Source organism: Marmota flaviventris, chromosome 2 (assembly GCF_047511675.1).
Source record: "Marmota flaviventris isolate mMarFla1 chromosome 2, mMarFla1.hap1, whole genome shotgun sequence".
In the NCBI taxonomy this organism is placed as follows: domain Eukaryota; kingdom Metazoa; phylum Chordata; class Mammalia; order Rodentia; family Sciuridae; genus Marmota; species Marmota flaviventris.
Window position 1 is genome coordinate 203,890,998 of NC_092499.1, and position 17,500 is coordinate 203,908,497.

A 17,500-nucleotide genomic window follows, 5' to 3' on the forward strand; every position below is an offset into this window, starting at 1 on the left:
ATATATCCTTCTCTCTCTCTTTCTCTTTTCCCTGCCCCCCTCACCCTATTTATGACTCTTTTCCTCCTCCAACACACGCCCCGCCCCCTCCCCGGAAGTCGACCAGTTGTCCCAATGTGAAATCTGCCTGGAAGAGTACCCGTATTGCTGCTTCTCCTTTGACTCGGTTCGATGCGGGACTGAGACTGCTACTGGACATTCGAACGCATTGCACTCTACCTGCAGAGATATATTCACAGCCCTAGATGATTGGTTTCCTCTTTTGGTTGGGGGCGGGGCGGGGCGGGGCGGGGCGGGGCGGGGGGCGGGGCTTGTTTGATTGTTTGCCGCGCTGGTTTACTTACATTTCTTCTCCCCCTCTCCCCCTCTTCCCCCCCCCCCCTCCCGCAGGTTGACCAGTTGGCCGGTTTGCCCCAGCACGACCGGGGTCGACCAGTTGTCCGCATGAGGACTTGGATTTTTTTTTCATGCGGTAAGTACGGAGGTCGACCAGCTGTCCTAACATAAGCGGGATGGGGGTTGGGGTCGAAATTGGTGTTCACTCATACACGCCTTTTCTTTCTTTCTTTCCTTCCTTCCTTCCTTCCTTCCTTCCTTCCTTCCTTCCTTCCTTCCTTTTTTTTTTTTTTAATATTTATTGTTTAGTTTTCGGTGGACCCAACATCTTTATTTTATTATTATTATTTTTTAACTTATTTTTATTTATTTTATGTTTTATTTGGTGCCATCTAACCCAGCGCCCCATGCTACCGGTTGAGCCACACACCCAGCCCCTAAGTTTCACCCTTCTCTCTCTCTCTCTCTCTCTCTCTCTCTCTCTCTCTCTTTTCCTTGACCCCCTCATCCTATTACTCCTTTCCTCCTCCAAGGCAACACACACACACACACACACACACACACACACACACACACACACACATATATATATATCCCGGAGGTCGACCAGTACACCCCCAACGAAAGAGGTCGACCAGTTGTCCCAATGTAAATACTGCCTGGGTAAGTGAAATTATGTGTGTTTTTCTTTTGGTTGGCTTTGATGTGGGACTGGGAGTGCTACTGGAGTTTTGACGCATTGCACTCTGCCTGCCTCATCCTCCCGAGTCCCTGGGATTACAATCCTGTGCCACCAGGGGCATCTGTGTGCAAAATGGAGTTCGCAGACTTCTCTTGTCTCATTTCTTCCTCTGTTTTTCTCCTCCTCCTCCTCCTCCTCCTCCTCCTCCTCCTCCTCCTCCTCCTCGCCCCGCCCTCCCCTCCCCTCCCCCACCCGCACCCTAACCTCCCCCTCCCCTCCCCTCCCCTCCGCTCTCCCTCTCCCTCTCCTCCTCCTCCTCCTCCTCCTCCTCCTCTTCCTCTTCCTCCCCCCATCCCCCCCCCCGCCCAAGTTAATTTGTCAATGGTTTCTTTTTAGCTATAAGTGGCGGTAGGATGACTCCACGAATATTCCTTATTTCAAGTGGGGACATTCTTTCCTAATCGGGAGTTCAGTTTTAATTGCATGCATCAAATCATTACTTGTGTGGGTCTGGGCTTTTTCTTCTCTTGGTGGTCAGTACCTGGAGAGGAATGTCACAGCCAGGGGGGGGTGCTCTTGAGTGTTTGTGCATTTCTGTCCTTCCTTGCCCACCAACTCAACTCTCGCTCGCTCCCTCTCTCCTTCCCTCCTTCCTTTCTTTCACTTTTGCTTCACTGTTTCTTTCCTGCTGGTGCTGGTGCTGGTGGTGCTTCCTTTCGGTTACTTTTCTTTATTTTTGTTCTTGATTTTTTTTTTTTTAATATTTGCTCCCCCTCCCCCGGCCTTCTCTCTCTCTCTCTCTCTCTCTCTCTCTCTCTCTCTCTCTCTCTCTCTCTCCTCTTCCTGATGCTGAAAGCTTGGCCCAATCCAATAAGGATGGCAAGGCCTTGAGACACAGGAAAAAAGGCTTATGGCAGCACTGGCAAAGCAAAAACACAGGGACTCTTCTGCACGTCAGCAACAACAGGAGGTTTTGTAGAGGAGATTCAAAGGCCACCTTGCACTTCTTCCTGGCCGCAGTTGTAATTCGGCTTCTTACTTTTGATAAGAGTCATTTCTGACATCCTCTGGTCTCCAAAGTCTATGTGACTTCAAGACTACGCTGGGCGTGGACTCAAGGACAGATAAGTCTGCCTAAAACAGGGAAGAAAGGTGATATGATTTCCACTGGATTGAATCCAGAAGTACCTAACCACCACCACGGAGTTACACCTCAATTTTTTTTTTTTTTTTTTTTTTTTTTTTTTGAGAGGGAGTGTCCCTTGATTGCTCATGTTGGCTAACATCAAAGGAGACAACATCCTATCTCAGTCTGTGATAAACCCTGTGGTGGTGTTATCACATGGGGTGGCGGGGGGTGTCCTTCCCCTTCCCTCTCTCCTTTCTCTATTTGCTGGTTAAAGCTCAAGGTCTCTGGAGGTTGCCTGAGTACTCCCAGGACCTCACCTTCTCTGGTGAGTAGCTGAGGTGGTGGTTGCTGGACACGGTCCTACCATTCTGATCTTTCACTACTCTTACTGTTCTCTTCCAGGACTTTTGGATCGACTTCCTTCTTCCAAGGATGGTGGAATGATGACAAAGATGATTTGGGACACTTTTTTTTTTTTTTTTTTTTTTTTTTGGTGGTTGTTTTTCCTCCCGGATGGCTGTCAAACCTGCAGCAGCACACACATCCGTCCATCTCGAAGTGAAGAATCTCTAAAGGATCTTCAAGGAAAGCATGGACAAGGAGGATTCGGTCCCGGGAGACTCTTGACACGAGATGGGAAATCCCCCCCCCCCCCCCATTTCTTCTGGAAAGTACCTAATACCAATAAAGACAGGACAAAATGCAGCACAGGCTGGCTGGCTGGCTGAGGTTTATGTAGCGCCGAGTAGTTCTACAGGTAAAATTGGATCCCAGAGCAACTGTGCAGCTACTCAGGGTCCTTGCCTTCCCCAACTGTCCCCTATGGGACCGAAGCTGCTCCCTCCCCTAAGGCTTTCTCAGTCAGCTAATCCTCCACACTTAGGAGTGGTGAAGGTGGGACACACGTTTTAGGCTTGCTTGGCTTCTTCAGTCGGATCTCATCTTGCCACCGGGTCAGAAACACAAGCATATACACGAGAATGTGCATAGCGACGGGTTTCCACCCTGTGGAACTTGGGAGTCCACAGTGAGTGGTCTGTGGTCTGAAAAGGGCAGCCTCGTTAGTTGCAGTCACTGAACGCTAGGTGGCGCAAAGCTACCGTCATTTTGGAAGGCCTGCCTGAGTTCCATTTCCAGTTTAGATATAATCTATCTACATGTGTAGACATAGATAGATAGAGAGAGAGACAGACAGACAGACTTAGATATGTATATCTATATCCATATAGAGATCACTAAGCTGCAAGCCGCCGCGTCATATCTTCCTCTCTTCCCTCAGCCTACTGAGTCCCTGGAAAGACAGATGGGCACGGGCCTCAGTGCGGTTGTTCCCCCGCCCCCCCTCCCCCATACAGTAAAGTCCCCCGGAAGCACTGGGGGGCGGGGAGGACATATCGCTTTCACCCCTGGTATCTGATCACTTTCCTTAGCCTTTAACATGCCCCACCTAGGAGATAGCTTCTGTGCCTCTGCCCGACCCTTGGAATTTGAACTATAATCCACACTTCCCCCATCCCACTCACTCCAATTCCCCAGCAGTAGTCCCTCCCAAGGCTGTCACCACTAGAGGTCCATAGTAAACACCTTCCCCCACCCCTGAGAGTTATGAGGGAGGGCCTGGATGAGGTTAAGAGAGAAACAAACAAAAACAAAACAGTGATGTTTCCTGTGTGTGTGTGTGTGTGTGTGTGTGTGTGTGTGTGTCTAGTGTGTACCGGTCTGCGCACAAAACCCAAACAGGATGAATTTGGGCCTGGGAGAAGGAGAGGGGGGCCCTTCCTGGGTTTACTTTCTGGGGAAGGGAAGAGACAAAGGAAAAAAGGTGAGGGTGTTGCCCAGCAATCAAGACCGTTTGTGGACCAATGCCCAAGGCCCTGGGTCTCTTCCCCAGCCTAGCATCACAAAAGAAACAAAAGTAGTGAACAAAGAGAGACTCAAACAACCAAAACAGGCAAGGAAATCTCATCTCAAAGTGCCCACGGGAAAGGAAAAAAAAAAAAAAAATTGAAGACTGCCGTGCTGGGCTGGGATGGGCTGGGGTCCTTTATATCTCAGCGTTGGAGTGCTCGCCTAGCATATTCGAGGCCCTGGGTTCCATCCTCGGCTCCAGATAAAAAGAAACTAATAACACAAAGGCATTGTTTCCAACTAGGCCAAATAAATAAATAAATAAATAAATAAAATCAAGACACTAGAAGAGACCTTGCTCACACACACACACACAAAAAAAAAGCGGGGGGGGGGGGGGCAGATCAAGATGGAAATCACTCTACCCTTGGCATCCAATAGACAAATAAGGCTCCCCATACTCATGTCAGGGTTTCCTTGGTGGGGATGGAACTAAAAACCAGCCCCTCACACAGGGGCTGGTTTCTGACTGGAGCCTGGAACTGGGGACTGAACACAGACACAGTTTACCACTGAGCTAAACCAACATCCCTTTTTTATACAGATATTTTTATACATTTTTGGTAAATCCATTGATTTATGAGTTGAACCCAGAAGCGCTCACTTGACCACTGACTGAGCCACATCCCCATATTCAATTTATCTATCTATCTATTCATTTGTTTTCTGGCTTGCTTGCTTGTTCTAGTTAAAGCTTGGTCCCAGGGTTTCAAAAACTGACTTCCAGACCACTCACGTAGAAAGGAATCAAGCCTTTATTAAAGCACAAGTAGTGGCGACTGAGCAGAAGAACATAAAGCTGTTCCCCTGGCCAGCCCCAAACAATTGCAAGGGTGCCCCTTATAAGCCTGAAACCTGCAAAAGGGACGTTTTGGGGGGAGGGGGCGTCTAGCTAATGCAAGCAAGCCATGTTACAGAAGCGGGAGAGTGAAGTCAGGCGGAGGGACGCTCAGCCAATCACAATCAGCCTAGCCACTCCAGTGACAGAAGCATAGCCCCCCCCCCCCCCCCCCCCCGTTATGGGCTAGTTACAGAAACAATGTCCCATCACGTAGTTCCGTGTTCTTAAAGGTTTCTATAGCACAAGGAAAAGAACATCTTGCCCCAGTCATCACCCTTCTACTTGGCCTGGTTGTTTTACAGAATGGAGACATAAAACAAAACGGAGTCCCATTTGCTTTTACTATCACAACTTTTCTTTTGGAGACAGGGGTCTCGCGAGGTTACTTTCTCTCGCTATGAGCTTACAATCCTTCTCTCAAGCTCCTCCTGATCCTCTGGGGGGGGGGGGGGGAGGACAGACATGAACCCCCAACCCATGCCTGGCTAAAACTTGCATTTTAATTATTTTCCCCTTTAATTTCTTGAGTTGTAGATGGATGGACACACTATCTTTACCCTATTTGCTTGTGTGCCCCTTTGTTTTGGGTTCTGTGGTGCTCAGGATCGAATCCGGCGCCCCACACGTCCCAGGCAAGTGGTCTACTACCGAGCTAAAACCCTAGCCCAAGCTTTGCATTCTAGAATGAATACATTTCCTTCAATGCTGAAGGAACACAGACATATTTATTGTACAACAAGCCCAGAGATCTTCACATCACATTGCCTAGAAGTCCTACGTACATTCATTGACCTTTGACTTTGGAAGCCACGTTCAGAATCTATGACTCTGGCCAGATAACTGCCACGATGTGGTTTTTGCTCACCAACAGTTGGACCTAGGTGAACAGCTTGGACTCAAGTGGACAAATACTCTTATGCGTTCAGAAAACAGTGCCACTCACCTGGTACAGGAGTATTCTTTCAACAAACGATCACCAAACCCTTACTTACTCAATTAAAACTAACAGATGTGAAAACTGGTCATTAATGGCACAGATCTTTTTATTTATTTATTTATTTTTAAACTTTTTTTTAGAGAGAGTGTGAGAGCGAGAGACAGAGAGAGAGAGAATTTTTAAATATTTATTTAGTTAGTTAGTTAGTTAGTTAGTTAGTTAGTTAGTTTTCGGTGGACACAACATCTTTGTTAGTATGTGGTGCTGAGGATCAAACCCGGGCCGCACGCATGCCAGGTGAGCGGGCTACCACTTGAGCCGCATCCCCAGCCCCAAGCACAGATCTTTTTTTTCTTTTTTTTAAATCTGAATGTTACACCGAATGCGAATGCATATGTTAGAACTTCCACATGTGTCACTGACTATGGGATAAGTTTAGAGCTTCGATACAATACACGTTCTAATAAAAAGGGCACTAATTGGTGACCTCTCATGTAGGAAACCTATATGTCTTTAAGTGTACCGACTTTTGAAGAATAAAATAATCTCTCACACACAGCATACTACTCTAGTCCCCAGATGTGCACACATCTCCAGTGACAGACATGTGGGGTGATTCAGGAGAATCACAAGACTAACACAGCCTCAGCAACTTATGGAGCCCTGCGGTAATGAGAGACAGAGAGAGAGAGAGAGAGAGAGAGAGAGAGAGAGAGAGAGAGAGAGAGAGAAGGGGGGGTAGGTGTTGGGGGGGGTGTTGCTCAGAGGCAAAGCATCTCAGAAGGAAGAGGGGGAATTTATTATAATAAGAAAACATAAGAACTGAACCTTTACAGCAACAAAACTCTGACGACTCTGCTGACACTCTGTTGTTCGAGGCCTAACAAGGTTATCAAACAGAAAAGTGATTTTCTGGATGGAAATTCTAAATATTTGTTAGCCAATGGGCAGATAACCGACCCTGAAAGTCAATATAGCCTTCACCTACGATTAGGGAGGGGGAGGGAAGGAAAAAGAGAAAGGAAAAAGGATATGGGTTTTAACATGAGCCTCAGTGGCTGAGCAGTGAGACTTATACTCAAAGCATATAAAGTGGACCCCTGTTACATTTTCTTTCTGACCCCCCCCCCACCTCCCCCCCCCCCAGTTCCTTGATTTGACAGTTGGGAGAAAATTTTTTTTAAAAAAGACAAAAAGGACAACAACAGCAACAGACAGAAACCACAGCCACCCTTACGAATTTCTGAATTTACATGAGTGAATTACTCTTCTTGATTCTCAGTAACATAGTTTATACTTTTCATGGTTTTTGGTTTGTTTGTTTGTATGTAGTTAAAAAAAATCAGAAGAAATTATTGGTATTCATTGCATATAGAGTGACCCATGTTAGCTGGATCTTATCTCTCAGTTGCAAAGAAGGGGGGGGGGCGAAAGGGGGGAGGGGTTGTTGTTGTTGTTGGTGGTGGTGGTGGTGGTGGCAAAAAGCAACCTGGAACCTGCTTTACCTAGGCTACTGGTTTGATAAAGTCTTCCTTACATGGATGTGTTGTAGGGACAAATGAGGCAAGGCACCGACCGAACAGAGCAGGAAAACGGTTTTATTTGGCTGCAGCCAAGTTCAGAGGACACGGCTGGCTTTTGCTGTAATGAATTAATCCCCTGAGTTCAGGTAGTCTCAGAGTTTTCTACCGAGCATGTAAGGGGAGGGGCTCAGAAACTCATGGTCAGCAGAAGTTCACATAAAAGCAGCTTTTTCTCTCACTGTTCTGGGCATGTTAACCCCTCGAGGACAACACCTGAGAAGGGGAGAGCTTCTTCTCCCCTGTCTAGTCTCCCCCTGCCAGCTGTTACCATGGAGTCCAGTTGGTAACTTCTTCTCGTATCTTAAACCTGTAGACATCTCTGTGAAGTCCAGCTCAAGGCCAGAGGCCTTGTTTGCACATTTCTTCAAAGTACTATTCTGGATATGTTTGTGAAAAACTAGTAAGGGGGAGTGCTGGTATCTTCTCGGCCAGTGGCCAAGTAAACAGGGTGACACGAAAATAGGAAGTTTATCCACCTTGAATTCTTTGGCAGAGACTCTTCGGGCTGACAGACCTAAAACCAGTCTGGGTGAAGATTTCTGAAGAGGCCCAGTTAAGACTTTTCAGTGGAGAAAGGGGGTGCCACTTCAGATGATGAATCATCGCAAAGACACATTGGACTGACCCAAACATATCACATATTTTAAGATTCTTCTCATTCACGGCAAAGAGTAAGCAGTTTTACCTAACAATAGTTTGGTTTCAAAAGGCCTTTTTTTTTTTTTTTTTTAAATCTAATCCCCCTGCTTTTCCCTTAGAGCTCTTCTCTTTTCTCTAGGAAAACTCTACTCTTAGTCAGAGGTCCAAATCTCCATTCAAATGACACAGGAAAAAAAAAAAAAATTCTCTCAAGCACCTGGCCCCCTCCTGCCCCAAACAAAAAAGTTCTGGGTGATCAATGAATTTAAGAGGCAGGAAGAATGGATCATTAACAGAAATGAACATAACCACAGTTACTACTTTCTAAGAATTGGAAAGAATTACCCAGGGCAGAGCTTCCAATTGAAACACTGTAATTATTAGAGAACAAACAAACAAACAAAGAAACAAACAGACAGACAGACAAACAAAAACCCCGAAGTACAAGAGACTCTCCCCTTCTCTCTCTATAACTTACACTCTCTCTCTCTCTCTCTCTCTCTCTCTCTCTCTCTCTCTCTCTCGCTTGATTTTCAGTTTCTCACTTAGTGGAGCACCCCTTTTCTTTAGGATCAATCTCCTCCTAGGTTTCTTTTTATACCAAAGGGGGGCAAGTTACACATGATCCAGGAGAAGGAGGCCAAAGCAATCAGATTACTAAGGAACATCAGGAGAGAGAAATTAAATGCTGGTGGACACATTGAACCAATGCTGTGAAACAAATGATATTCAAATTAACCTCTTAGTTTAGTTTTAAACCAATCGGTCAGCATAAATGCAGAGTTAGAGAGACAAACTGACCCTTAAAACAGATACGCGAAACCATACTGGAATTTGAAACAGGTTGGGAATTGTGAACAGCCTGGAGAGGCCACATTTTTCTTCCTTCAGGGGCAGTGGGAGAGACTTTGCACTGCCTTTTGTTATGTAAATTAGAACTGAGACCTGCCCCCAAGCAAGCCCGGTTTAGTGTAAGAATCTTACTTCCCCGCCCGTCCTGATAACTGGCACCCCATCCTGACAGAAAACAAATTTTCCCTTGCAGACAAAGTGGTAGGAACCCAAAGAGGCTGGAACCACCCCTCCCCCCCCCCCCCCAAAGAAAAACCACAATGGCACCGAGAAGGAATAGTACAAGTACCTGCTCTCTCTAGGCTACTGGTTTGATAAAGTTGACACTTTGTTGGGGGTATTTCAATCTCACCTTGACCCCTGACCTGCCCCTCTCAAGAGTTTGTGAAAGATGGATGCTGCTATTTCTCCCTGAGATTTGTGAATCTACAGGTTTATACTTTCTTTGGGTTTAATCCGGTTCTTGAAATGACTCCTGGCAGTGGCCAACATGCCCGACCTCCAGCTTACTTTTGTGTTGTTCAGAGAAGAGTTGTGGTGTGATTTCATCTTTTAGACTTTGTGGAGATTTGGTTTATGTTCCATTCTACGGTCAACTTTGGTAAACATTCCGTATTCGCTTTAAAAGAATGTCTGCTGTGTGGTGGTGGCCTTGCAGTGTTCTGAACATGCCCATTAGGTGTGGGTTGTTCGCGATGTAGTTCTGCTGTCCTTTGTTACTGATTATTTATTTATGGCCTAAGTCGTCAGCTGCTAAGGGATGAGTGTTCTCGCCTCTTTGCCATAATAGATTTATCCATCTTTTCTTTTAATTCTCTCTGGTTTTCATGTAGGTATTTATTTATTCATTCATCCATTTATTTATTTTTCAGCTAGCTGTAGATGGACACAATATCTTTATTTTTATTTATTTATTTTTATGTGGTGCTGAGGATGGAACCCAGGGCCTCACGAATGCAAGGCAAGCACTCTACCACTGAGCTACAATCCCAACCCTCATGTAGGTATTTTGAGGTTATTGAAAGACTTGCACACTACCTTAAGATTGTTGAATGCTTCCTCAAACATCTGACTGTTTATCAATGTGCTATGTTCCTCCTACGCCTGGCAGTGATTGTCTTGTGTGTACCTTGAAGTCATACTGAAAATAAAATAAATAAGTGACTGGGTACAGTGGCCTATGCCTGTCATCCCAGACACGCTTCTCTCTCTCTCTCTCTCTCTCTCTCTCTCTCTCTCTCTCTCTCTCACACACACACACACACACACACACACACACACACACACAGCCGAGGCAGGAGGATCGAGAGTTTAAAGCCACCCTCAGCAAAAGTGAGACACTAAGCAACTCAGTGAGACCCTGTCTCTAAGTAACATACTAGATAGGTAGGGCTAGGGGATGTGGCTCAGCAGTCAGTGAGTGCCACTGAGTTCAATCCCTGGTTACAGGCCTCCTCCAATAAATAAACAGATAAATAAATACATATGTTTATTTTGTTTATTTAGGTGATGATGATGATTTTAATGTGGTGCTGGGATTGAACCCTGTGCCTCATACGTACTTGGTAAGTGCTGTACCATTGAGCCACAACACCAGACTGACAACACCATGAAGTGCTCTTGCTCAGACTGTGGTCTCCTGTGTGGCTGGGGAGGGCAGGGGTTGGGTCCATTTAGGGCTGATAGATATTGGTTGCACTGCTACTTCTTAGATGAAACAGTGCGTAATATGTGCACACAGATAAAAATGAAGGTAGAGATGGCAAGCTTTCTCCAGCTTGATTTATCCCAGAGCATGTGGTGTTTCAGTCTAGGGCAACAGACCATGCTTTTTAGCCAAGGCACCCTCACTTAGAGCCCTGTTACAGCTTCTTATTACCAAGTGCCTAAATGTAAAATTTGGCTCCGTGATATTGATAGATCAATAAAAATAAAAATACAACAACAACAACAAAAAAAAAAAAAAAAAAAAAGAAAGAAAGAAAGAAATAAAAAGATAAAATGGCCAAACAGACAAAATAGAACTCCACAAGGAAGAATCCTTTTTCCTATTATGATTAGTATTCTTTTTTTTTTTTTTTTTCTGTTTCGTAGTACGTTGTCGGTGGACAGCACACCTTCTTTCGATTTGTTCCTTTTTGTATGGCGTGCTAAGGCTCAAACTCTGTGCTAGGCCGGTCCTCTGCCACTGACCCAAAGACACAGACAGCCCCTAGACAAGAAAGGATTCTCAGAGGCTGGTCATCTTCCAATTTTTTTTTTTTGTACTGAAAAAGCAGGAAACACAAAGCCCAAAGACAAGCAGATCAAATTCCCAAGCAACCGATTTCAAACTGATTTTTACATGTTTCCGTCAATTCCTACATAGTCTGGATGGATCCAACCGTGGCCTATCAGTCAGTCGGCCTGACTAATTGTGGCTTCACCGTGGTGGTTTCGGTTTTGAAGTCCCACACCGCCGGATTCTCTAGGGGTGCTGGGCAGACTGCCGGCGCCTCCTGCTGCTGCGGGGGACCCTGGCGCGGGGTGGGGGGTGGGGTGGGGGTGGGGGTGGGGTGGGCAGCTGGCGGGACGTGTCCAGGTGACTTTCTACGACCCCTGCTAAGCGGATCTCGCTGACACCGACCGAGGTTCCGCGTCCCTTCCGCCTGATTTTGTTGACGGTTTTCGAGCTCCCCCTGGTGGCCGCTTTTATAGGAGCGTCTTAATCCACTTCTGAGAAGTATCTGTTCAGGTCCTTGGCCCATGGATTGATTGGATTATTTGTTTGATTCTTTTTTTTTTTTTTGGCTTTTTGTCCCCCCCCCCCCCCCCCCGTTGTTGTTGTTGTTGTTGTTTCGCTCTGGGACAAGGGCCCACGCTTTTTAGCCAAGGCAACCGCTCTTAGAGCCCTGTTATAGCTTCTTATTACCAAGTGCCTAAACGTAAAATTTGGCTCTGTGACCCAATGGAAAATGACTTGCGGTTTAAGAAAATGCTCAAAAAACAACAAAAAACTCAGGTAAATAGATAGGTAAATAGACGGCCATTTGTAGCGGCGGTGGAGGCTGCGTTCCGCAGGCGCTGCGGAGAAGCTCAGAGGAGCCAGTCCCCGGCCGCTACAGCCCCTGACCCCTGCGCTCAGTCGGCTTCTCTGCGCCTCGGGCGGCACCAAGTCAGCCCCGGGGCTTGCTGCCGCGCCCAGAGTCCTTCCTGGCAGCTCCCGGCGCTCGGGACCCCCGCCCGTCCGCACACGTCCCCGAAGCCGGGCCTAGGGCGGGCGGCGGCGGAGGCTCGGCGCGGCTCGGCGCGGCCCGGCCCGGCTGGGCTCCGCAGTTTTGAAGAAATCTATACGTTTCAAAGACAGATTCTCAGAGTAAAGGATCGTGATGAGTTTCCAATGATTTTAATTGGTAATAAAGCAGACCTGGATCATCAAAGACAGGTTACACAGGAGGAAGGACAGCAGTTAGCATGGCAACTTAAAGTAACATACATGGAGGCATCAGCAAAGATGAGGATGAATGTAGATCAAGCCTTTCATGAACTTGTCCGGGTTATAAGGAAATTTCAAGAGCAAGAATGTCCTCCTTCACCGGAACCAACTCGGAAAGAAAAAGACAAGAAAGGCTGCCATTGTGTCATTTTCTAAGAATCCCTTGAATTTTAGCTACCAACTCCCAGGAAAAGCCCTCATCTCCTCCTCCTCTCCTGATGGTTTACCTCATGTTGGTACCTTTCTAGCCTTAGACAAATGATCACCGTGTTAGCCTTAGACCAAGAAGCCGGCTAATCCTTTCCAGACCAATTTAAAGGAAACACTAAGGCTGCTTCAAAGATGATCTGATTCTTTCTAAATACATGTCTACATATACAGACATATTCTTCTTTTAAGGGCTTGCATCTTAATAGGGATGAATCAGTTGTGCAACCTAAGCTGTTTGCTAAGCTGAAGTTTTAGGTTGTGAAATAATTTTTAACTTCTGGAATCATATTACCTACTGTTATTCTAACATCCACAGGAGGGTTGTTTTTTTTAATATGAATTTTTTGCCTATCTTTAAAGATTTTGATGTCAACCTTACATAACCTTAAATACACTGAACGGAGTTTACAAAATTGAGACATATCAGACCTTTCTTGATACTACAGCTTTTGTTTCCCAGTGGCCAAAATACCAAAATACCTATTGTATTTATGGATTAAAACCTGCTTCTCGGGGCTGGGGATGTGGCTCAAGTGGTAGCGCGCTCGCCTGGCATGCGTGCGGCCCGGGTTCCATCCTCAGCACCACATACAAAGATGTTGTGTCCGCCGAAAGCTAAAACATAAATATTAAAAAATTCTCTCTTTAAAAAAAAAAACAAAAAACTGCTTATCAAGCCTGTGATGACTCCTCCTCTTGAAGATGATAGTGTTCTATGTGGCCAAATATTTGGACTCATTCTGGACTTGGGCATCTCAATGTGTACTTGGTTTCTTAATTTAACTCTTTCACAGCCATGCTAAGGATAAGAATGAATGATTTCTGTCTGTCTTCCTTTTCAAGTATTTCAGGTTTAAGGCATTCCAAAAAAACTAAAGTTGTTTTTGTTTGCTGTCATATAAAACACGGAATTGAGCTTTCCAGAGTCACAGATGGTTAATGTTTTTGCTATGTACTTTTGTGCATTATTTTCTTATTGAACTATTCAACAAGTATTTTTATATGTTTGTAAGCAAATATGCTTCACAGCATACCTTGTGTATATGTAAAGATAAGTATTTAATTCTCACTGTTCACTTTTAACTGACAAAGAAAAAAAAAGTGGAAACCACAGAAACTGTGGTAGAACTTTTACTTGCTGGTCTGATCCTGGTTGTATCTATCTTTGGCCAGTTTTATCCCCATTCAAGAAACCTTCCCAATCGAATACAACTGGATGAGAGTCTGAAATCATTTCAATATCCCCTGCTATATATTGACTGTTATATCAAGTATTAATTGTAAAACTTGTAATTGACAATCAGTATAACTGTGGATGGCTTCTGATTTTGTTTTAATTCTGTGGATTCTGTTTAAGCAATTCAAAAGTATGTTCCTGATTGTGAGATACTAAGTGGTATGGCAGAGTTGTCACTTTATTGAATGTGTACAACAGTCCCATGACCTTTATAGAGCATACCCTTGGATAGCTTCAGGTGCTGAAATTAAAGTTGATCTGTTTTCACAAGATGAAAAAAAAAAATTGGTAAATAAAAACACAAATACAGATAAGAATTAATGGGCTGGGGATGAGGCTCAAGTGGTAACGCGCTCCCCTGGCATGCGCGGGGCGCTGGGTTCTATACTCAGCACCACATAAAATAAAATAAAGATGTTGTGCTCACTGAATACTGAAAAACAAACATTAAAAAATTCTCTCTCTCTCTCTCTCTCTCTCTCTCTCTCTCTCTCTCTCTCTCTCCCTCCCTCCCTCCCTCCCTCCCTCTCCTTCTTTTGTCTTTAAAAAAGAAAAATAAGTAAAAGTTAAAAAAGGGGCTGGGGATGTGGCTCAAGTGGCAGCGCACTCGCCTGGTTGCGTGCGGCCCGGGTTCGGTCCTCAGCGCCCCATACAAACGAAGATGTTGTGTCCACCGAAAACTAAAAAGTAAATATTAAAATTCTCTCTCACTCTCTCTTAAAAAAATAAAAAAAAATGCTTATATATGTATATAAAATGTGGCCAGACAAAATAGAACTCCACAAGGAAGAATCCTTTTTCCTATTATGGTCAGCATTCTTTTTTTTTCTTTTTTCTTTTTTAGAGTAGTTGTAGGTGGACAGCACGCCTTCTCTTGACTGTGTTCCTTTTTGTATGCCACGCTAAGGCTCAAACCCAGTGCCTCCTATGTGCTAGGCCGGCCCTCTGGCACTGAACCACAGACACAGACAGAGGAGGAAGGATTCTCAGAGGCTGTTCATCTTCCGGTTTTTTTTTTTTTTTTTTTTTGGGTACAGAAACAGGCGGAAACACCAAGCCCAAAGACCAGCAGATCAAATTCCCAAGCAACCGATTTCAACGGGTTTTTACACGTTTCTGTCAATTCCTCCATTCTGTGGATGGATCCGACCGTGGCCTAGCAATCTGCCCGTCTGATAGTGGCTTCACCGTGGTGGTTTCGGTTTTGAAGTCCCACACCGCCCGTGTCCCCGGCCGGATTCTCTAGGGGTGCTGGGCCGATCTGCCTGCGTCTCGCGCCCGCCGCTGTGGGGGGCCCTGGCGGGGCGACCCGGCTGGTGGGATGTGTCCGGGTGACTCTCTACGACCCCTGCGGAGCGGATCCCGCTGACGCCGCCCGAGGTTCCGCGTCCCTTCCGCCTGATTTGGTTGACGGTTGTCGAGCTCCACCTGGTGGCCGCTTTCATGGGAGCGTCTGATCCTCGGAAGTCGCCAAGGCGTGATATTCGGTGGCGGTGGCCGAGACAGAGATCCAGGAGTTGGGCGGCGCCAGAGGAACTGTCTCGGTCGCGCTGGGCTGGGCCGTTGTGGCCCGTTGGCGGTATACTGGACCGGCAGGCTTTTTGTGTGTGTGTCGGTTGTCTTCTCTCCCTGCTCGGTCCGGGCCGCGGGCGCCTCGGGTGGCAGTCTGAGCGGTTCCTTCGCCGCCACGGGCTTCGCTTGGCCCCGTCTGGGTCGGTCGCCGGGACTCCTGTGTTATTTTTCTCCCGCTGCCTCTCCCTCTCCCTCTCCCTCTCTCTCACGGGTTTTGGCCGCGGGGCCGCGGGGCTGCGCCGGGCGGGCCAGAGGGGTGTGCTTGGCCGGCCTTGCCGCATTCCCTCTTTGGGGGCCCGCTGCCCGGGGCTTGTCCTGATGGCTATGCCCGGCGTCCTTCGGTGGTGGGTCGCCTTAGCGTGTTCCCCGGCCGCCCCCCGGTCCTGCTCGTTGGAGATGGTGGTCCCCGTCTCTTGTTTTCGCCTTCGTCCACGAGGGTCGACCAGTTGTCCCTAGGGGCTCTGGAGCTCGGTGATGGGCCCGATATCGCGGTGTGCTGACCGCGACTCTGTTCAGGGAAGGCGGCGGTGCTGAGTGAACTGTTCCCCGTTGCCCCGGTCGCGATTGTTTTGGCCCGAGTTGGCCGTTTTCTGCCATCGGGTAGGTGCTGACACGTTGTCCTCTGGCGCGTGCCGCCAGAGGGAGGGAGCTTGGGCCTCCGGGTGCGTGCCGGGCTCTGGGCTGATGGGGTGGCCCGGACCCGTTCCCTCTGGAGCTGCTTGCCTGGGCCTGCGTGCGACGGCTCTTTGGCGCACCTGGAGTGCCCTCGCGGTGGTGCCACCTCCGGCCGGCCGGTCTTCTGGCGCCGGGGGGCGGCGGGGGAGGTGGCGGGTGGTCCTTTACCGCCCGTGCGCTCCTCGCTGCGGGCACCGGGGGCGGTGTGACGACGCTCGTTTCCATGGCTCTGAGTCGCGCGTGTCAGGCGTTCCCCGTTCCGTGTCGTCGGCCGCTCTCCCTGGGGTGTGGGGCCGGTGAGGCCGTAGCAGGCTCCTCTTAGAAGCGGTCCTCGCCGGGTCTCCCCCTGCTCCCTGGGTCTCTCCCGCCCACCCTGCTGATCGATGTGGTGACTCTGCGCTCTCCTGGGCTGGACCAAAGCCGCGCCAGGCGAGGGACGGACATTCATGGTGAATGGGCCAGCTCTTCTCGTCCTGCCTGCGGGTCCCTCGCCTTGCCTCCCCGCCCGTTCGCGGTGCGGGGAAGGGCGGGGGTGCGGAATCCGGCCTCGACCTCGCTCCCGGGGTCCTTTGACGTAGCGGGTGCTTCTCGCTCGCCGCCCGCTCTGGGCGGCCAAGGGCCGTGTGTGGCCCTCCCCGCGCCGGGGAGGGCTGCCGCCGTGCTGCTTTGGCGCGACGGTGCGCCTCTGCTTCGGTGCTCCTGGGGCGCTCCGGGTCGTTTCCTGAGGTGCCTGAGGCTGAGCCGGTGTGTGCTGTTCCCGATCCCAGTGCCGCTGCCGCGGCCGGCCGCCGCCTCGCTGTCGGTCTCGCCCCGTCTGCGGGGGTTTCTGAGGCGAGTGCCCGAAAGGAAGAGCGTTGTTGCTTCGCTCGGGGGATCGAGGCGGTAAGCTCGGCAGCGTTGCGCGTTCCCTCTCCGGGGGGAGCGGGTTGCGTTGTCGTCCCCAGTGCCGAGTGGCGTGGGGAGTGTTAGGCGAGCGGGCGCCCGGGCGCTCTTCCCCACCTCCGGTGGGGAAAAGGAGACGTCGCCCGGGCGTTTGAGCGATTGTGGCGGGACGCCGAGCTGGGGCCGGTCCGGTCCCCGAGGCGATGGGGCTTTGGGTGTCCCCGGCCGCGAACGCTCAAGAAGCCTTGTGCTTGCCCATACCGCAGATCCCCCTCGTTGTCTCGGCGGCCGGTTGGGAGAGGGGCTGGGTCGGGTGCCGCCCACCCTCAGTGAGGAACGTTTCTCTAGCGATCCGTGAAGGGCGTGCCTCGTGTGGGGTACCGGATTCCCCCATTGGCCGCCCCCTGCCTTGTGCGCTACGCTACCGTCGGTGGTGTGTGTAGGCGAGAGTCCCCCCCTTCCCGCCGTCTGGGAGGGCGGGGGTCCGCCGGCCCCCCGCGGGTGGGGGCCGAGCGCCTGCTCTTTGTGCCTACCGCGGCCCA